Raw genomic sequence first — 22,307 nt, 5'->3', positions numbered from 1 at the left:
CCTTGCTGTAGAGCAGTGGTGAAATTTTTACTCCATGATGATTCCATCGACACCATTCAGAACGTCCTGGTAGTTCCTCAGGAATCCACAGGGTGGAATTGAGTTTTAGGAGGCAAATACTGTGTTCCCTACATTAGGGTGGGTGACCTTGTATGTTTCAGTGCCCATTGGCACTTACCCTTTGCTTCACTGGCCTCATAGCTCACAACTGGTTTAACAGAATCAATTTCTATTCCCAAGTTATTTAGCTATCCCTTAGGTGGTGCTGTGGGTTAAACCACTGAGCCTAGGGCTTGCCGATCAGAAGGTCGGCGGTTCCAATCCCTGTGACGGGGTGAGCTCCCGTTGCTCGGTCCCAGCTCCTGCCAACCTAGCAGTTCAAAAGCACGTCAAAATGCCAGTAGATAAATAGGAACCGCTACAGCGGGAAGGTAAACGGTGTTTCCATGTGCTGCTCTGGTTTGCCAGAAGCGGCTTTGTCATGCTGGCCACATGACATGGAAGCTATACGCCGGCTCCCTCTGCCAATAATGCAAGATGAGCGAGCAACCCCAGAGTCGGTCACGACTGGACCTAATGGTCAGGGGTCCTTTACCTTTACCTTTAGGTGTGTGCAGTGCTAGGTTTAGGGTGGAGCGGGTGGTTACCTCGCACAGGGCACAGAGCCAAGGGGGTGCAAAAATGAGACAATTTACAATTGAGAATATTCATTTGAGGTTGCCAAATGCTGGGCTCACCCAGGGCGCCATATTATGAAAGACTACCAAAGTCTGCTCCTCTCCCCATTTTTTATTGAGCAGCACCCAGTCTACAATATTTCTATGTATCACACCTCACTCTGCTGTCTCTTCTGGTGTGCTGCCTTAGCTGTTTTAGTACACATGTGCCATGATCCTAGGCATTTTCCTCCAGAAGGAAGTCCAATTTAGTTCAGTGGGGCTGACACACAAGTAAGTGTGCTTAGCTTTGCAGCCTTAGTGACAGGGTTAGCCCTGTGGCTCATAAGCATCCTACATGCAGGCGGAGTCATCTGCCAACATCAAGCAGAGAGTTAAAGTATTCTGGAAAGGCCCAGAGCACTTTTGCTGTGGCTTTTGCTGTTATCTGAGCCCTGGGAAAGGAGACTCCTCCTCTTTCTCTTCCTTAACTCTTCCAGAGGCAAGCAAGCTGCCGTTTGGTGATTTGTCCGGAGTGCTGCTCTAGGCTTTCTGCACAAGCACAGCAGAAAAGCCTTCCCCAGCCCTCTTTTGTGCTTAGGAACAGCCTTTTCCCCTTTGATGAAGGATTGTGGAGGAGATGCTAATTCAGACTCCATAGTCTTGTTGCATGTAGCATGTGTGCTGTTCCCTGTGTGTAAACAGACTGAGCCTTCCTATTCACTTGGTGACATAGCCAAGGGAGGGAAAGCAGTTCCCTGCTAGCCCCACTGCCATCTCCTGCCACAGGTAAGGAGTGTGTGTGAAGAAGACATCCTGGTATTCATTTTGCCTTCTTTCTGATTTGGATTGGAAGAAGTTAAGTTGTTCTTGGAAAAAGCAGCTCCCAGGGTTTGTCTTATTTCATCTGCACCAGCTCCTTTCACTCTGTTTTAAACCACTTCTTCCTGTGCTTCAATTTAAAAGCAAGCACCACTGTTCTTTACTAAATGTGGGTATACTCCTTGGAGAAACCAAGAAGTCACAGCTCCAATAGATCTGCCGAAAAACTGTTGTTCAGCTGAAAGTCCTCCCAGGTAATTTATGCTTCCTTGCAGTTTTCTTTACTGTGCCACTCATTGTTTTCTCTCCCACGTTGTAATGCAATCGTAGACTCACATCATGCTTGGGTCCTCTAGTTCTTCTGTATCAACGAGAGCAGGAAATTTATATCAGGTGTATTGTTGCTTCCCCACCTCCCGCAAAAGTCTCATGAGTTGATCTTCCAGGTACATCTGTTCAGGTACAGGTACATTTGTTCAGAACACATCTGAACAAATACATTATATATTCATTTATAGAACATGAATTAGCTGTATATGATTATGTGAAAACAGATTATACATGTACACAGTGTACAAATTGTGTATACACAATTTATACACACATTCTTAGAATGTACAGATGTATATATATGCATACATATTAGCATTCAATATGTACACATATTGAATATAACAGACACATGCAAAGTAAGATCTATATGGGCTATTTGTTAGATATATGAAGAGCACACTCATGTAGTGCATGGAATGCACACCTACCATTGTACATAATAGTATGAGCACATAACAGAAGAAAACATGCATGGGTATGCATAGTTCCTGGAGTACGAAGAGGACGTCAGGGAGGGCGGAAGAAGTGCCAAAGAGACGAAAGGCGCAGCAGGGCCTCCAGCCTCCTGCCATTCACAAAGCTTCAATTCTAGTTGTGGATATTATTGGATACCGTATTTTGGGTATGGATTGAAGAAAGAGCAGCAGAGAGGGCATTTAAAGGGCACCAATTTCAGTTACATGTGCGGGCCCCAGGAACATTACCCCTGCATAAGTGGGGACACACACACACACACACGTGTAGATACATACATAAATAACTACTAATATATAGGATATGCTGACACTTTCTGAGGGCATGGAACACAAATTATGGAAGTATTTTTGTGACTGATATTAAAATATATTATTAAAATATACACCTCAAACTTTCCAGTGAGGCCTTGGGATGTTTTTATCAGTGAATTTTGAATTTTTCATATTTGTAAATGGCATTAAAGTTTACTATATAGTTTGGGAAGTGGTTTGTCTGTCTGCCTTTTAAGGTGCTACTGAAGGATTTTTTTTATTTTGCTTCGACTCAGACCAACACGGCTACCTACCTTTAACTGCCTTTTTGTTTGTTCTCCATACATTTGGTCACCTCTTGAGCTATCATTGTCATTTCCGAGGTGTGAGCGGTGCTCTTTGTCAATATAAATAGAATTCTCACCTTAGGCACTATGCACGATCAACATTGCTGAATGGCTAGCATACCTCTTTGATTTATCATGTTCTAAATTCAAGCAATGGATTTCATCTTCCATTGCTTGACTTTTGCCATCGTGGCTATTGGCATGTGCCCTAGCAAACCCTTTTTGTGACTCACAGAAGGAATAAACTGCTCCTTATACAACTCCCAAATCCACAGGGCTTGAGGGAATCATGTTGTTTTGTTATCATCTCAATTCATGTTTTGCCAAAGGCTTGTCAGAATAACCTTTTGCTATCCCTGGCTAAGAAGAAGCATATACAGAGATGAGGATGCTGTTAGCAGCTTGGGGAAGGAGGGTGGGCTAGTGGTGCAGGGTTAAGACTTTTGAAAGCACCGCTTCAACATTAACTAAATATTTATATTTCGCAAACAGTTCAGTTGTGCACATAAGGAAATGTCAGGATGTGGAGTGGTGCCCCTGAGATCAGGGTCCAGCATGCAATGTGTCTGTTAGCTTCATAGTCCGGTCCTGCTTTCTTTCAGGGGGGCTTTTATGGTGTTGACAAGTGTTCATACCCTTCCCTACTTAAAGGGAAACTTACCTTTAAATCACTAAGCTCTCTGCTTTCCTTTCCTACAGCTATGGGGAAGGGCCATGTCCCAAAGGGCAAAGCATGCAGAAAACATCTGTAGTACCGGTAGTAGTAGAGATGACTGCAATTAAGCAGCATATAAATTATCAAAATAAAAATTAAAAGGTCCCAGGTTAAACCATTGCCATCTCCATGTGGGGCTGGGAGAGGCCCCTGTTTAAAACTGGTAGAGCTGCTATCAGTGAGTATAGACAATACTAAGCTAGATGGACCAGTGGTCTGATTCAGTATAAGGCCATCTCTATGCTCCTGTATAAGCATATGTAAGGGTAAGTTGGGATCCTAACAATCTGGAATGAGCTGCATCTTCCGTTTGTCTTCTCATGAATGGAGGGCTCATGGGAATTTTTCGAGCCTGTTATTTTTCATCCTTAGCATGCTTCAACCTGCTTGAATTATCCTTTTGTTGGCTTTCAGTTCTCATGATGTACTTTTGAATGGTGTCCCACAGTTTGATGTGACCTCTGGATTAATTAAGGTGGTCATAATTACCAGGGGCCTCTTTTTTTAAAAAAATGTTTATTTATTTATTTATTTATTTACTTACTTACTTACTTACTTACTTACTTACTTACCAGGCTCTTTATTAATTTCAACCCTGGAAATACTAAAGGAACCAATTTCAACCATGGAAATACTAAATGGACCAATACTATAAAGCAACTTCCCATGTTATTATTTAATTGAATATTACTGTGGGCTGAGTCAACAGCTGTAGTGCTTCACCCACCTTTCAACCTATTCATCTGTTTGCTGGCTAAATTGAAACAAGTCTACATCGTATCTAAACCTTGATATAAGTGCCTTTCTGATGTAGGGTTACAACTGAATAAACAATAACTGCTACTCATTGTTAGAAAGAAAGTCCATCTTCAATTCTGTATCTCTCATTCCTTCTTAAAACAAGGAACTAACTACCTGCCCATTAAAATCTTTGGGTGAAGCTCTCCTACATGTCCTGCCATCATCTGGGATTACACTGGTGAGTATACTGAAGAGGGTGATCTTTTTCTTTTGGGAGTTGTGTTTGGTCCCTTCTCTTTTTAATGTTTGATAGCTTGTAAAGATGGCCTTGTACAGTGGTACCTCGCAAGATGAATGCCCTGCAAGACGAATTTTTCGCAAGATGAATGCGTCTTGCGATCTGATGGTGACTCGCAAGACGCATTCGTTTTGCGAAAAATTCGTCTTGCGAATCGCGGTTTCCCATAGGAATGCGTTGAAATTTAATTAATGCGTTCCTATGGGCAAAAAAAGATAGTTCAATGCATTCCTATGGGGAACCGTGATTCACAAGATGAATTTTTCGCAAAACGAATTGACTCGCGGAACGAATTAAATTCGTCTTGCGAGGCACCACTGTATTTGGCTTTTGGCAGTCCTTTCATGGTGCTTAATTTCTCCCTCCTGGATTAGTTCATGCTGGCTGGCTCCTGTTACCGTGATCATTCTACATTATGATTATTATTGGTTTTTGATGTTTTATTGTTGTGATTATTATTATAGCTCTGTTTTGTTTTCAATTGCTTTTGAGCTGCTGGAGGTTTTCAGCCTGAGAAGTGACACAGAAATATTGGTATAATAAATAAAAATAAAATAACACCCCAAAATCAAATCAGCCTTGCAAAATGAATGTAATTTTTAAACTTGAATCCCACCCACGATTAATCAGCTAAAGTTTTAGTTTATTAAATCAATTAAAGTCTTCTGACATAAATTTAAAATATTTTAGTCACTGCAGCTGTGTGAACGAAAGGGTGGTTAGCATATCTGAAGGTTTACTAATCTTCAATAAGAGATTGTTGGAATCCGCCTTAAATTGTAATTTTCTTCTTTTTTCTCTTGTGAGAGATCATCCTGTTTCCAGCTCATCTTGCAACATAGTTGGTGGATAGTATTTATATCATCTCAGGCCTGGCTGCATGCAAAGATCTATCAAAATCAGATGTTTTCCTCCCCAGAGTTAAATCAAATTTCCATCAGTCTAATTCCTAGACAGACATTGAGAACAGCTGGCATTTGCCAGTCTATATGAGTGCAGCTACTGGCCTGGCCCAAGTGTTATTGTATATAAACCTGTGTTGGTAGGTTTCTGAATTTTACAGCATTTGTGAACTGTCTATAGGTGGAAAGTTCTTGCCCTCCAGGGTTTACTGGGCATGTCTTATCCAAAGAGGGATTTGACAGAATGCTAAGAGACTAAATATCTTAGTTATGGCTTTGTTCTCCAGTTAACAATGAGTAGCTAAAAATATCTGACTTCATTTTACTTTCTGAAGGGGGGAAGATGCTAAACTTAGTTTTTGATTTGCCAGATCCGTGAATACACAGCCAAATAATTTCACATTTTTGCCAACAACATTTCATAAAACATGTAATGAGGATAAAACATACTGTTCTGGACGTCGGGATTTTGCTGTGCTATGATCCCAGAGCATTCCCTCATCACATACAAAGCGGCCTACTGCCACTAGGCCTCAGTGCACAAAGATAGTTGTTGTTGTTTAGTCGTTTAGTCATGTCCGACTCTTCATGACCCCATGGACCATAGCACGCCAGGCACAAAGATAGAGAGACAAGCAAATACACACACACAAACACCATTTATGCAGCTCCCCATGTTGGAGCTGTCAGATGATCCCATTTGGACATTGCCTCATTTATCAAACTAGATGGATTTGTCCAACAATTCCTCCCTATAAACCCATAACCAATGGCTGATCAGAAGCATCAGTGCAATCTTCTGCAGGAATCTCATGTAGTCTACTTTTTCTCTCTTCTAATATCAGATGACTGATTCATTGGTTTACTCCCCTCATTCCTGATCCCAATTCAGCTTCTATCCAGCCATCTTTTTAAGCCATACAGTTTACTCTGTTAAATAGTCTTATCAGAAATCTCCTAGAGGTCAGAAGATAAAAGGTTCTTGTATGCCTTGGAAAAGCAGTTTGTGCCATTTAAGTGTAATATATGCATATTATTAACTGGGAACTATATGTCAAGTACTTCACAAGCAACTGCTCTCCAGACTGGCAAACAGGTCAATATTGTGGCTTCCAGTGTTAGAATAGGTTAGATGGCATGGTGGGGCATAGATGTTAACCTGTCCTCCCAGGTATCAGAATCAGAAGAGTTGACAGGGTTTAGGGAACAGAAAGACACTGCAGCAGAGGACAGTTCAGATTCCAAGGCAGAAGGGAGGGCTGGAGAGGGGTAAAGCCAAGAGCAAACAGGCAGGCAGCTGAAGAAGCCAGGGAGTCTCCCCCTCCTGCTGTGACCAGCTCCTCCCTGCCCCCGTTCTTGTAAAACTGAAATGGGCAGCGCAAAGGGTGGTTGTGTGCAAGGGCGTAGCTAGCTGCTCCGGCACAGGGAGCGGTGGGGGTGGGGTGATCTGTTCACGGGGCAGGGCGGCGATCTGCCCAGGGGGGCGCCACAGTGAGCTGCCCACGGAGTCCACCTGGGGGCCGCAAGCCCCACGCTGCCGTTTCAGGCAGCGTGGGGCCCTGGGCCACCAAATCACTCCCAGGAGAGACGTGTTGCTCGGGCACGCTGCAGGCCCCCACTCAGGATGGACCCCGCACGCCCCTTCCTACGCCCCTGGTTATGTGCAGACACAGCCTGCAACTTTGCAGGAAAGATCCTGGGGAAGAGGAGTCCTCGTGGGCACTCACCCACTGCTTCGTTGGGGCAAGACCTACTTGAAAGAGTTACTGAGACCACTAGGCTGGACCTGTGGATTGTTTCCTTGAATAAAGAGTTAACTGCACTGGCCTCAGGCATTCCTAGCCCAGTGTTTCTCAACCAGTGTGCCTCCAGATGTTTTGGGACTACAACTCCCATCATCCCTAGCTAGCAAGACCAGTGGTCAGGAATGATGGGAGTTGTAGTCCCAAAACATCTGGAGGCACACTGGTTGAGACACAGTGTCCTAGCCAATGCCTGACTCTAGCCCTGACATACATAACTTTTAAAATAGTAACAAATCGGTTTAAAAAGCATCACATACGGCGCATGTTTAGGAGTACACCTCCTATTTATGAAACTATCAGATATTCTGTAGTTGCATCCTACACTGCAGAGCCTGCCTTGAACCAGGGGTGGACCAAATGATTTCTAAGGTCCCTTCCAAGCCCATGGTTTTTATGTTTTCTACACTTACTCCCCATAAAAAGAAATCCATCAATCTCTACATTGTGCACATTTAGCCAAAGTAACTTGGAAATGACAAACTTCCCCTATCTTTATTGCAATTATTATACTTTCTGAAATAATGGGAGGTAGGGAAGGAGAAAACTTCTCTGTTCATCCTTGTGCCACTCCATCTACATTTTCGGCTCTGTCTAAAAAGGCAGGAAACAAATGGTTAAAAGTTCACTTTGTTCCATTCCCAAGTTTTCTGCTTTAACCAAGTTATCTCTCACCATCCCCACCTCAGCTCTATGCAGACATTCCAAAATAAATATCAAATCAAAGGGCAGCCTTGAATTAGCTAAAAAAAGGGATCATAACAAGCAGTAATTGAAGAACGGGAAAGCCAGTTAAATATTTTTATTCATAGAATGGAATCTTGTCCTCCACGTTAATAACTTGAGGCAAGAATTTGAGGCTGGACATCTTATTTGTGATGATAACATATAAGTGGATGTAACCCATTGACTGGCAGGAAAACAGCCTCTGCCACAAACAAGGCAGTGATGCCTGTTGGCCCTGGGGCTCAGGCATCCCTTTGGGTTAAGTCAGCAGGGTACTCAGCTCTTTAGAGTAAGCTGGAGTTTAGAAAAGATCATGGCAAGGAATTCTAAAAGCCTAAAATTACAAAGCTTATAATATGGTGATAACTTCAGTGCTTAGTTAAGTAAGTGAGCTGAGCTTTCAATGTCTTCCAGGTTCTTCCTAAAGGGTGGGTGCAGAGAATAGTTTTCCAGGGACATGAAGGCACTACGGTAAAGTCATAATTGCCCATGGTGGACACTTCCCTTCCCTGATCAAAAGAGTGTTGCAGGCTTTTGAAGCCTGAAAAAACCTGCCAAGCCTATATTGCTAGAGACCACATCAGGACAGAAAATAAAAAACCTGAGTACTGTGGGCAACAGTGGCACTAACATGTGGCCTTCATGTCTCTGAGGTGGGAATGCTGCCATCTGTATCCAGCAGTAAGGAGGAGGAGGAGGAGGAGCAGGGCCAGAGCTACTAAGCAAGCCCATGGTTTTTGAACATTCAACATTTGGAGCTTGTGCTGCATTAGCTGACATGGGGCTTACTGAACTTCCCTGTGCCTGGTGAGGGTCTGTCCATAGTATATCTCTTGCTGATTTATGTGGCAGCCCAGGTCAAAAATATACTATCCTCGTTGCTGCCTTTTTTAAAGCTATACACACAGGCTTATCTAGGGCAGCAAATGTTCCGGTTTCCTGCAAGGGATTAACCCTGCTCAGTTTGCTCTAGAGATAGAGAGGATGCAGTGATCCACTTACTGCCTCTAGGGTGCATCATGCGGAAGATTATTTAGGAATAGCTCAATGGAGGGAGGGGACACAGTTCAGTGTACTGTATAGGGCTTATGCACACTTACCTTTCCTCAGCTCTTTCCAGGCACAGTCCACGATTTAAAGCTGTGTGTTCAAGTGCCCCCAATCCAGAGCTTTCCCAGTGAAAACCCGCTCTTTAAAGCTCAATTGGAGTAAATGTCAATCCATGAAAAACCCAATTTGATTGCTCTTATTCAGCTTTAAAGAGTAGCTTTTTGATGGGAAAACTCAAGGCAAAAAAGAAGAAGAAGCCTACGCTTGGACATGGAATATTAATGCGCAGGCCTCTGCTTGGAAAGAGCAGGGTAAAAGGTAAGTGTGGATAAGCTCCATGAGACCTCAGTCTTCAACAAGGAAAAGAATTTGTTGGGAATCTACCAGTTGATGGGGATGCACCCTTGAATAAGGGGATGCAGAGGATTTAACCACCACAAATCAGCATAGCATAATGCAGTACAGATTATGTGGACAGATCTATAAGGAGTGCTTGGTATGGAAGATCATTTCCAGCTCCACAGTTCTATGATTCTTCCTATGACATTCCATAGCTAAATCCAGAATGCATGTTTATAAATCAAGCAAGAGAAGGGCCTTTGCAGTATAGCAACATGGCAGGAGCTCTGGAATGAAGATATGCGGCTGTGCCATTATGTTTATTGTTAAGCGTGTCCAGAATATCATTTAAATTAGGATATTCCCCGTTTGCCTGATGCATCTGTTTTTGTATTTATTCCTGGTAATAGTTGTCTTGCAAGGCCTAACCTGGCTTGCAAGTTTGTACAGCCCCATCGTCGTCTTACAAGTTTGTCATTGAGAAATTCAGCTTTCTGATGTCTCCAAGCTTGCTAAGAATAAACTTAATAAATTAGTGAGCACGCTTCAAGTGCACCACCATGGGCTGCTCTGGCATTTTAATCTGACGGTGAAGCTATCCAGAGTGTTCTCTTAGCGTGTGGCCAAAGCCTGAAGTATTTGCACACGGCCGTTGTCAGTACATTGACTGACCCCTTGTGTGCCGCTCTGTCAGGCCGAGTGAATTTATAAGAATCTTCCACTGGTGAAGGTAGCAAAGCTGTTCCTTCTAACACACTAGATGGAGTTATCTCACTTAGATCACCTTCCCCTTGTCTCGCCAATCTAGCTGATGAGAGATTATTAAACAATGCAGCTGTATTTTATGCTCTCCAGGGCTGTATATCCTATTCAATGACACACATTCTTTGCAGGTCAATTGTAAAACATGTTGGAGGAAGTTGGCACAAAAGCAATCTCTTACAAATCCAAGCAAATTGTTCTGCTTTTACGTGGCCATGTTTTATATAGAATGGCCTGTAACCTGTTAATGAAGCTCTGCCTAGGCAGTGTCATTGCAACCCAGGAGCTTTCTCATCACTGGTGAAAGGAAAGGGAGCGTTAATCCCTTACAGGAAAGAGGTTCGAAGCTGAGAGGAAATGAAATAAAACATCTGCTGCCAACAGAGTTGGTCCTTTAGCAATAATAGCTTGCTGCAGCAACCCCATGGCAGAATATCAGCACCTCTGAGCACAGGAAAAGCCAAACAGCTTCCACTAAATAAATTGAAGGTAATTCTCCAGCAGTGGCCCAGTCTTTCCTTCTGCCCACAGTATGCAAGCAAATGGGAAGACAACACTGAACAAGGAGTTCACCTGGAGCATTCCTCAAGACTTCTTCCCCTCATTTTCATCATAGGCAGGGACAGAAGAACAAAAAAGGTTTAAATGAAGTGGACTGGACAAAGACTGGAGTGCAATTTTACTCCAAAGCCAACCAAACGTTATAAGCCACAAAATTGTTCCTACCGTGTGGCAGTGAAGGCACTAAGGAAGTCACACTTCACTGTATCCATCATGTCTTTGAGGGGTCAGCAGGCAGAATGACAAGTTATCCTATAAATGTAAAACAGTTATGATGAGACATGAAGCAGCCACCTCGCTGAATCTGAGGAGCTGATCAGTGCCTGAATAGAAAACCACCTGGACATTAGTAAGTTCCATGATGGAAGAACCACATGATATAAATGCTTTAAAATAAACAAGTAAATCATGTAAAACGAGTGCATTACTATCAGTGTTTTCAAATCCCCATGCATTTTTGAAGACATGATGGTATACCTCTTAACTTTGCTGGTACAAACAAGAGTACAAACAGCATTTGTGTGCAGGTGACTCCAGCATGACTAGACTATAGTTCTGCTAACTTTCTCAGGCAATTACAGTTCACTTTCTTCATCAGATCATAGGAATCAACTCATTCCCCATCTTTTCCTGCTCCATGAAGTTCTTGATCTAGGCTAGCTTACTGTAATTCATGCTTAAGTGCATGTGCTGCAGCTCTTAGCATCACCATAGTGTTTCCTCTAGGGATGTCTTCTTCCTTTGCGCCTGCTGCTATGAAGCAGTACAGAACTGATAAGGAAGAAGGGAGGAACATGGCTGTTTCTGGCTTTCCTGCCTTTGAAAGCTATGTGGAATTCCAGCATGTTTCTAAGGTGCTTCCATACTATTTCCAGTGACAGATCAACCATTTTTTTCTGATGGATAATATTTCTACCAGGAACCTCCCATCACCACCAGAGTCTTCCCATCTTTCTTTTCTTCCTCTTTCCTCTTCCATGTTGCAGAGGCCTTGCACTGTTTTTAAGGAACCATAAAGCCTTTTTGTTTCTTTTATCCCCCAAAGTGATTAATGCATCCAGTTCCCCTTCAGCCAGGGATGAAGAAAATACTATTATCCCTCCATTACTCAGATATTGTGTTGCAACATCTCTTTTGGTAACGTTAGATCACAAGCAATGATATTATTAAAAAATGAGAATTTTACTCCGCACACGATGAAATCCAATCTGTATTTATTGCCTTTAACCGCCAGCCTCTAGAGTCGTCCAGAATAAATGTTTTGAGTTCCCTGCAGGGAAACTCTGGCTTTTTGCACTCCAGACATTGTTAATTAGACTGTACCCCCCCCCAGCCCCATGTGCATACAACAGGGATGTGTGAGTGACATTAATGTGACATCATGTGAAGATAACATATGCCCATGTCTTACACCTCATTATGTCATGCCATAGTGGACTACCCAGAATGCCCTGAATTGGCAAGAAGATATTTTTGTGTGTGCATATGGGAGCACAACCTTTCTGTCTTAAAGAGTTTTTGGCAAACACCTGAGCAACCTCAGCACTGTCTGCATAGCTTGTAAATAGGAAATGCCTGCCAATAGGGAAGAAGCCAAGCATCTCATCTCCTCAATGCCTTGGGAAGAGACTACAAGAGTCCAGAGGTGCATGGATAGTTTTGCTAAAGAGAATTTGTGACCTTAGATTCAGAAGCCACTGCTCTTATTCATAAGTGCAATAATGTATAATACCCTGGAGCCTGCTCTATCAGATCCTGTGCATCTTCTGCCACCTCCTCATTATATCTTTATTTCACTGTATTTGATACTGTAAGCTATGGGCATGCTTTTTAAAGCAGCCAGCATGGGTCATGTCCAATAGGGTTTCTGAAGGCTAGGTCCCTATCAAAGCCAGCAGCTGGCCAGCTGCTTTCCTTAGTGATAACGAGCAGCTATGCACAGCTCTCAGGACAGTGCTGTCTGCTAGCAAACTTGTGAACGGTTCAGAACATTTGGTTGGCAGGAACCTCAGGAGTTTCACTCATTTCAATTTACTAGCTAGTTGGATGGTCAGAACTAGATACAGTTGTTCCCCAAAGCTCACTCTGGGATGCTGTAACTGTCATGTATACATCCTCCCCCAGCCATCATGGCAGAGAACCACCACTACTTTCTAAACATCACTGTTTCAAATGTTAAGGCCTTTCTCTTTGAAGATCCCATATTGCAGCTTGCTTTTACTTGCAGTGGCTGTTGCAGCACTGATTCACAAACACTTGGTGTTTTCTCTCCATCGCTTTATCTCCGTGCCAGCAGAATCTTCACCTGGAAAATGTCTGCAAACTGTTGAAGCCTTTGTGGTAGAACAGTAAAAAAAAGTTGGCAGCCTTAATAGTAGAGTTTCTCTTTCTTTTGACAAAAAGGGGCAATGAAACCAAAAGGTCTGCTTCTTCCTCCGCCCACAGTCTCCTTTTATCATTTGTCCCATACTGTGGAATGTGCCAAGAGGCAGTTGGAAGCAAAACCAACTAATGCCCCTTTGCCTTCATTACCTGGGAGTTGCATATTTTATGGAACTTTGAATTAGATTAAGGGCATGTCTTCACTGTTGGCCAACACTCCTAATTCATCATGATTACTTTTGGGGGGGGGCGGAACCTCTCCTTTATGTTTGGTGTAATTCTTGCATTGTCAAACTGAAAGGGGGGGGGGTCCCTGCACAGACATGTCCTAAGTGCTCAGGTCTATAATTTAAGCATTGACGAAGCACATTTCAAGAATTCAAAGCACTTTACGTATACTGTCTCAGTAATCTTTACAACAAGGCTGTAAGGGAAAGTCACTACAGTCATATCCCCTTATTTCAGATTAAAGACTGAGCTATCGTGGGTTGCCCTTGCAACTAATGAATTAATAGCTGAGCAGACATATGAATTATGGAGCCTCCTGGCTCACAGCTCACATACTTAACTGCTTTGTTAAACTATCCCCATTATAGAAAAAGTAAATATTAATAACAATCCATTTTCCACTGGATTTGTTAAACCATAGTTTGGAGGGTTATCTGAATGCTGCCAGCAAGATCTAGCAAAATATAATATCACTATCAGCCTATAACTTGTGCAATGTTCACATGCCAGGGAACCAGGCAGAGGGCCTTCTCGGTAGTGATGCCTGCCCTATGGAATGCCCTCCCATCAGATGTCAAGGAAATAAAGAACTATCTGACTTTTTAGAAGACATCTGAAGGCAGCCCTGTTTAGGGAAGTTTTTAATGCTTGTTTTATTGTGGTTTTAATATTCTGTTGGGAGCCGCCCAGAGTGGCTGGGGAAACCCAGCCTGATGGGTGTGGTATAAATATATTATTATTATTATTATTATTATTATTATTATTATTATTATTCTTTAAGGGGTATGCTAGTCTGAGTTGTTCTATTGGGTGAGGTGTTCTATTGAGATTTGCCACTGAGCCTCTGAGCCATTATTTGGGAAGGGGTAATACACAATTCTGCATCACCTTTTATTTTACTTATTTTTACTGAAAGAGAACAATTGCTCAAATGCAAAATTAAGATCTGAGACATTACTCAAGGAGCTCTAAAAAAGAACAACCAAAATAGCTTGAGAGTGAATGGAAAAATCAGTAGGAAGAAGGCAAATCAGGGTGCAAAACTGGTAGGAAGAAGAAGACTTAACTGTGAGCATGAGGTCAGAATGGTGCCATCTTGGATTTCTGTCAGCACACGATTTTTGTAGTAATTTGCAGCTGTTAACCTCTGTCTTTTCAAAATGGCATTATTTGAACTGTGATAATGCAGGTAGTAGCCAACAGTTCCATGATGTCTGCTTTTGCTGATACTGCAGGCCAGCTGCATGTTAAAGCAACTTCCACGTAGCAATGACCCACAATAAACCTGTACTGCAGGCAAGTCCTGACTTTGAAATCCAAAATTTTCAGGGTAGATAGCAGCAGTAGACAAGGAGTCTGAGTCCTGCTGTCACATAGGGCCACCCATGCAATGAACTTCCTGTTTTCTGTTGGGCCTAGATTCAGCCAAACAGAATGTATACCAGATATGTTACAGCATGATTTATGGCCAGGAATTTAATAATTGCCTTTGGGTCTACCTGTCCTCGCCTGGAGCAACTGAGGGCTTCGGTTTGTACAGTTGCATCATTCTGCTGTTGCAAGCAGGCTTGAGAAGAAACAGCCATGGAAAAATCCCATAACATTCCACAGTTGGCCCAACCAGGCGCTATCAAAGCATTGCCCCCACTGCCTTCAGCTTTGAATCTTAATCCAATAGCTTTACAGGAATTTTCTAGCATAGACTGGGGAAGTGTGGGGTGCGGGGGGTATGTGTCTCTGTGCACCAGGGCTTTGGTCAGCAAAGTCTTGTCCGTGGGATCTGTGGGTAAGGCAGTTATCTCTAACGGAGCAGTCTGTTTGGTACAGTCTGCCTCAGTCCCTGGGGGCTCCAATACTTAGGATTTGTGGTTCCAAGTGCGTGTTATCAGGGTCAATCCAGGCATTCCTATTACCTGTGACCATCAGTGTTCCTTTAGGATAGTGTTTCAGCTTATCTAAGGCTCTGCTTATTACCGCGCTGTTTGCCCATTTGCAATTGCTCTTTCAGTCACGTAGAGAAAATTACGTCTTCCTGTGGCCCTGGCATGTCACATACTGTACCATTGCTGAGCTGGAAAAGGTACATCATAAACAAGTCATGTGTCCCTTGGACTTGGCAACAGGCAGGGATGGGATTAGGTTTTGTTGCTTGTGAGTTAAGAACTTTTTCAACGGGGTGGATCAGTTTATTTGTTTTGATTCATACATAGGGCCTGGCCAGTTATTGCACTTGAAGGTGGAAATCAGTTTATTTCTAGTTGTTTTTCATCATCCCGTCTAGCATGTGCTATGCATTCTAGTTTTGACCAGGATGAGTATTAATTGATTAACATTTTATCCTATAGGTCTTGCATGGGACATGTGTGAGGAAATTTGGCCACAGAGCCAGGTATACCTAAGTGGCAGCCCTGGCTTCCTTCGCTGACATGCTAACTTGCCATGTGCAGGAATCTGGCATAAGGATCTATATAATAAATAAATATACGTGACAAGGTCTGGTAATGCCTACTCTGATCTGATAACTGATTTGTCCATATATTGTATTGTATTAATAAATCATTTCAGGACTAGATCTGAAAAGCATGTCATCTCAACCAGACTGATTATTGAATATAGAGAACACAGGAAACGGCCATAAATAGGAAAGGCCCAGCTGATTTGAAGCATATGATGCCCTACTAGTGGGGCTTGGGTGGTTTCCTAGTCATTAAATAATTTTACAGAGGCAATGACAGTCCTCAATATCTTGTCAGTGACTGCTGGCTCTGTGCCCGCTCTGGAAACTTAGTATTACTGCATTTTTTGAAACTGCAAAAGTCCTTACAATGCCTTGATTTTAGCCCTTAAAAGAGGCTAGTGAGAACAAAAAAAAATTGCATTTCTTATTCAATGCAATTAATCAAATCTGTATTCCATTCAGGATTCAAATCCAGGCCTCCTAGGCCCAAGTCTAACATGTACCTCACACAACAACACCGCCTCCAGTTCCACAAAGTTTTCTCTTTTCCTCCCTCTGTGCCGCCGTCTTCAGCTCCATCCCCTGCTTTCAAGTGATCCTAAATTACCAGAGCTACATTGAAGGCTGTACTCCCAGAGGACATCCTGCAATTACTTACTAATACATTTCCTCAAACTCTTGCTCTGGAATATCTCATAGCCGTCTGACAGAGATATATTCACCCCTAAGTTCTCTTTATTGTCCACAGCCGCTGTTCTGCATAGAGGATTTTTGAAATACAAAAGGTTAACAAGACCACATTTAGAGCTCACATTTGGCCATTTTGACGCTTGACAAGAGGCATGAATCCTATAATCATAGAATTGTAGAGTGGGAAGGGACCATGAGGGCCATCTAGTCCAACCCCTTGCAATGCAGGAATCTTTTGCCCAACGTGGGGCTCAAACCCATGACCCTGAGATTATGAGTCTCATGCTCCACCAACTGAATACAAAGCAAAGTTAGGAATTGCTGTTCTCCTCTCCCTCCTGCAGTGTTGCAGAGAACTGGCAACACTAGTTAACCTGGGCTTTTGTTTAGCAGAGTATTGTATGACCTGAAAGATGTTATTGAGGATCACACCTAAAAAAGAGGATATAACATGTCTCCCTCCACCACCCACCCTTCCCCAAGTATTTCAGCACACAGACACACACAACCCCAAATAGAACTCATGCTTTGGCTCAGAGCAGGTAGGAGAGGAAGGAAAGAGGGTAAGGGAGAAGTTGGGCAGAGGAAGCTGTTGCTATACCCTCTTCTGCTTCTGAGTCACTGTCAGAGAGGCTGACATGATCTCCAGAGTGTGACATGGCAACCCTACGGAAGAGACCCGTGCTGTGGCTGCCTCCATCACCTCCTCTGTTAGCTGCCCTGACACTGAGGAAGTGCAGACCACTGTTTATTACTGCGCACCCTAGGTCTGACATTTAGACACTGCCAGGGCTGAGAGAGAGAGAGAGAGAGAGAGAGAGAGAGAGAGAGAGAGAGAGAGAGCGAGAGAGAGCGCCTTGTTTTCTGGCTTAATTTATAGAATAGATTCACTTGATGAGTCACTCTGCAACTTGATGCATTCTGTCTAGATAAATGATACTTTTTATCCCTATGATAAAAGGGGATGCATGTGATGTCAAAATAAAAGAATGTTTTCTCAGCCGAATAAAAGTTGAAGTTTTCTAAAAAACATCCCAAGAAAGCTGGAGTTTGGAGTCGTTACCATTTATAGTGAAAATTATCAAATGCCCTGATTTTTTCCCTCTCTCTCTCCCTGTCCTCCCAAACAATACCAGCACTGTGTGTCACCTTGGCTGAGATGGGGAGAATGGTCGTTTCTGAGACACCTTCTAAGTATCGCTGGCCAGATGTACACACCAACTTCCATTCTGTGCCCTTGCCCAGTTAACAGGGCTTTGCCAAGCCTCTGGGCGAGTGTCTGTGCAAAGTGCTCTGGAAATGCCAGCTCAGTGTGCTGCAGTTATCAGAAATGTCAGCACCAGACAACCAGATAGAAAATTGCCAGTAAATTTATCACAACGCCACCTTATGAATGGTATACTTCACACCTTGGCTTCTGTGAACAGTCCAGGTCACTTGACCATTGAGATGATACGATAGAACTAAAAGGCATATAAAAGAAGAGAAGGCTGATTAGCCAAAATAATCAGAGGCTGCAATTACTTCTAAGTGTTGACAGATTGAAAAGATATGGGATCCTTTTGTTAATCTACAGTCTAGTTCTCCTGCATGCTCTACTCCATTTGTTTTAGTGGGTGGCACTGTGTGTGTGAGAGAGAGAGAGAGAGAGAGAGAGAGAGAGAGAGAGAGAGAGAGAGAGAGAATGTGCTTATTAATGTCCTTTATTTCTGCCTGCACTGGGGTCACCACTCCCCACAGAAGTGAAAAGAATACGGTAACTTGCTGGTGGAGGGAAAAGGGGCAGTATGCGACAGTCTCCTCTGAGTCTTTGGTCACAGATTGCAAATTGCTTCACTTTGTCCCATGTTCCCCATATCTTTGCTGTAGGTATAAGACCTGTCAGCTTTAGAAAGTAAACCGGAAAGCAGTATGAATAGAAATTATTACAAAATAAAAAAAATCCTTCCAGTAGCACCTTAGAGAACAACTAAGTTTGTCATAGGTAAGAGCTTTACAATCTACCAGAGAGATGGTCACCACCCATGGGACAGAGGGACATCGATTGAATGATAACCCAGCTTTTACCATGGGTTTTAATAGGTTTAATAGGTTTTATTGGTAACCATATTTGTAATGTATTTTTGTTGGTGTTTGTCCTTTTGATGCTATGGCCTGTCAGCTACGCAAATAAAGTTTGATTTGATTTGATTTAGGTAAGAGCTTTCGTGTGCATGCACACTTCTTCAGATACACTGAAACAGAAGTCACCAGACCCTTATGTATAGTCAGAGGGTGGGGAGGGGTATTACTCAGAAGGGTGGTGGGAATGGGTGGTAAGCCTGTTGATGACTGTTAACGACTGCAGTTGGTCTTGCAGGAAAAAGCAAGGGGTGAGATGGCTAAAGAAAGCTTGATCATGTATAATGAGATAAGAATCCAGTGTCCTTATTCAGACTTTTATACAAGATCTCAAAGTAGCTGTTTTATTACAGAAAATTTTCAGAAACAGACTGGAAATAGAAGTTGCTGAATTGCAACTCACTACCAAGAGTCGGACACAACTAAACGACTAAACAACAACAACCAAGCTTAAAACCATGGAGAGACCTGGTCTGAATAAGGACACTGGATTCTTATCTCATTATACATGATCAAGCTTTCTTTAGCACCTCAACCCTTGCTTTTCCTGCAAGACCAATTGCAGTCATTAACAGTCATCTACAGGTTTACCACTCCTATCAGCCAATCACCCATTCCCACCACCCTTCTGAGTAATACCCCTCCCCACCCTCTGACTATACATAAGGGTCTGGTGACTTCTGTTTCAGTGTATCTGAAGAAGTGTGCATGCACACGAAAGCTCATACCTATGACAAACTTAGTTGGTCTCTAAGGTGCTACTGGAAGGATTTTTTTATTTTGTTTTGACTGCATCAGACCAACACGGCTACCTACCTGTAACTAGAAATTTTTAGTTATGGGAAGGGCTGTAGCTCAGTGTAGAGGACATGCTTTGCACACAGAGAGCCCAAATTGTAATTCTTGCCACCTGTATGTTGGGCTGGAAAAGGCTCCCGTCTAAAATCCTGGAGTGACTGAGCTAGATGGGCAACCAATGGTCTGACTCTGTAGAAGGCAGCTTCCTAATGATATCAAGGGAGAAGGTGTTATCCATCTAATCAAAATTAACAATCTGCAGATTTAAAAGAAAGTACCTTTTCCACCCAGCATGCGCTCAATCTTTAGAGTTTATAAGGATGCCGGGAGGCACAGTTGGGCAACATGTGGCACTCCAGGCTGAAACCAAGGCCCCCACCAGCTACCCATTAGGGGCTTGGGGGACTTTTTGATTTCTCTGCCAGCTTCAATTGCAGAAACAGGGCAGGGTAGCGATTACTGAGTGCTTGGCAGGCTGCATTAGGCTTGAACTTGGTGGATCACATGATGGACAGGCCCACTGTAAGAAGGTTAAAATCATGTGAATTGGTTAAAGAACAACAAACTACCGGTATGCATTATAAACCTGTAAGTAGTTCTCTTAATAATAGTTACTCTGGAAATTTCTTGGCTTTTAAAATTCCCTCGAAAATGTCTACATCTGAAGAAAATAAGGAATACAAAGAAAATGACATTGTGGGAGATTATTGCCCGGATGACCTCTACAAGCCTACCCACTGAATTTAAAGCAAAGTTTGGATTTGAATCCAGATCTCAATTCCACGCACTTTCCAGCAGACTGCATTGGTTCTTTCTTTTTCTTTCCTTTTCCTTTTTAGTTTGGGGTGTGTGTGATTTTTATTGCTTTTAGCGATAAGCAGAAAAAAATAGAAGCAACAGGAACAAACTCAGATCAGGAGCATTGTTACAAAGTTACTAAGTCCACTTTCCAATTAACTTTCTGTTCCATCTACTTTTCACTCCAAAGTATCCTTCCACAACTGTCCACCCAGTGACTGACAATCATTGCCTTGTTTCAAAGCAAATGAAATACTGTACAGTGGTACCTCGGTTTAAGTACGCAATTGGTTCCAGAAGTCTGTACTTAACTTGAAGCATACTTAACCTGAAGTGAAGTTTCCCATTGAAAGTAATGGAAAGTGGATCAATCCGTTCCAGACGGGTCCGCAGAGTACTTAACTTGAAGCGTACTTAACCTAAAGCGAACTTTCCCATTGAAAGTAATGGAAAGTGGATTAATCCGTTCCAGATGGGTCTGCGGAGTACTTAAACTGAAAGTACTCAAACCGAAGCGTACTTAAACCGAGGTATGACTGTAAAACAGTAGCATGTGGCACCAAGGTCTTCATTGGTGGTTTGAGTTCTGGGTACTTTCTTTAAAAAAAATATTTTCCCATCAAGTCTAAGGTCCAAACCTGTTGATGCCATTCATCCAATGAGTTTATATTTAATGGGCTCCAGTGTCTAGCTACAATGAGTGTGGCTGCTATAAAAAGAAGTCAGTAAGTTCTTATACATCAAATCTTATACAGTCTCATTTTCAGAAATTGACAGCAATGCTACCTTGGGATCCAGTTGTATTGCTTGGGTTGTTATTGAGCCTACTATTCTGGGGACATGTACCCCAAACCTTTCCAACATAATAAATATCTACCACATGTGAAAATATGTACCCCGCTTCCCACATCCCCTCCAACATGAAGCATTATTGTTATTATGCTAAGAATGTGGGGAGAGAGATGCCATTGATGCTTTATATTTATAATATTTTCCTGAATTCATGCTGATGCTGACTTGAATGGTGGTATCTCCCAATGGCATTGGTTCTACAAGCAGTTTGTACCATGCAAATAAGTCACTGTTAACCTGTAAGCTTGCTTAGCCCAGACTTTAACTTTCATTAACTTTTCTGAGAGCAGCACTTTACCTACCATAGATAGCTGTGGGAAACAATGGATAAGAATCTGAAGGTGGGGGGTGAAGTCTGGGAAGGGACAAACCCACTTCACCTGGATGAAAACATTATGAAGAAGGGAGGTGAGCGCAGACAGCAAGAAATAAAAAAAGGAATATATTCCAGAGATGTAGACCTGCCTTGCACTGTGGAGAAGAAACAGAATGTTGGCAATTGCACAGTTATACTCGCTGAGTTGGAACCATAAACTCCAAGAAAAAAGGAATGAATTAAACAGAACAAGAGCCGAGGGATTTTAAATGCTGTCTTAGAGGTTACAGTAGATGCCTCATAAATCTAAACAATTAGGAGATGCAGTAAAGAGGCCCAGCCCAAATGTGTTTGGATATGAAGCTATGAAGCTGGAGGCATAGAAAAACAACCTCACTCGTAGAGCTCTCAAGCAAAGCTGCCGCATTTGGACAGTAGTGTGTCTTTGCTTGCTAGATACCCTTGAAGTTTTATGTAAGAAAAGGGCAGAGAAAATGGCACAGGAGCTAGAATTAACCAGTTGCCAAAAGCATAAGATGCATGGAAAAGAGAGACATGATGAGTCTTTGAATCCAGGACAACTCTGTTGATTAGATGGTGCCTCTACTCTAGAAGAAGCTTCTTGCTACTTCATAGGAAAATCAGGGTCTCACGCTGCCCATGAGAAAAACACCAGCATGCTTGGAACAAACTGATCTGGGCACGACTAAGCCTAGCTGGCTGAAGTAATTCTTATATGTGCAAGTTGATATTGGCATATATGTATTTGTTCCTTACCCTTGGATATGGTCCAGCAGATATCCTGTATGACCTGGAGTCTGTGGTTGAAGCTTAGCTCACAGGGTTTGCTGCAAAGGATTTACTTTAAGTTTTGCATGTGTA

At 42.6% G+C, this 22,307-nt stretch overlaps 1 protein-coding gene across 1 annotated transcript in view; it reads left to right on the top strand.

Moving 5' to 3' along the window:
• The first annotated feature begins 1,151 nt into the window (after positions 1-1,151).
• Positions 1,152-22,307, top strand: part of MYOCD (myocardin) — a 218,553-nt gene continuing 197,397 nt past the window's right edge. The window contains exons 1-2 of the mRNA XM_088661634.1: positions 1,152-1,732; positions 4,506-4,580. The gene's annotated coding sequence lies outside the window, so the exon portion shown is untranslated. The remainder of the gene's footprint in view (positions 1,733-4,505; positions 4,581-22,307) is intronic.

Source organism: Zootoca vivipara, chromosome 2 (genome assembly GCF_965207765.1).
Source record: "Zootoca vivipara chromosome 2, rZooViv2.hap1.1, whole genome shotgun sequence".
Taxonomy (NCBI): Eukaryota; Metazoa; Chordata; class Lepidosauria; order Squamata; family Lacertidae; genus Zootoca; species Zootoca vivipara.
The sequence above is the reverse complement of the archived record's forward strand: the minus strand, read 5'-3'. Positions and strand labels throughout refer to the sequence as shown.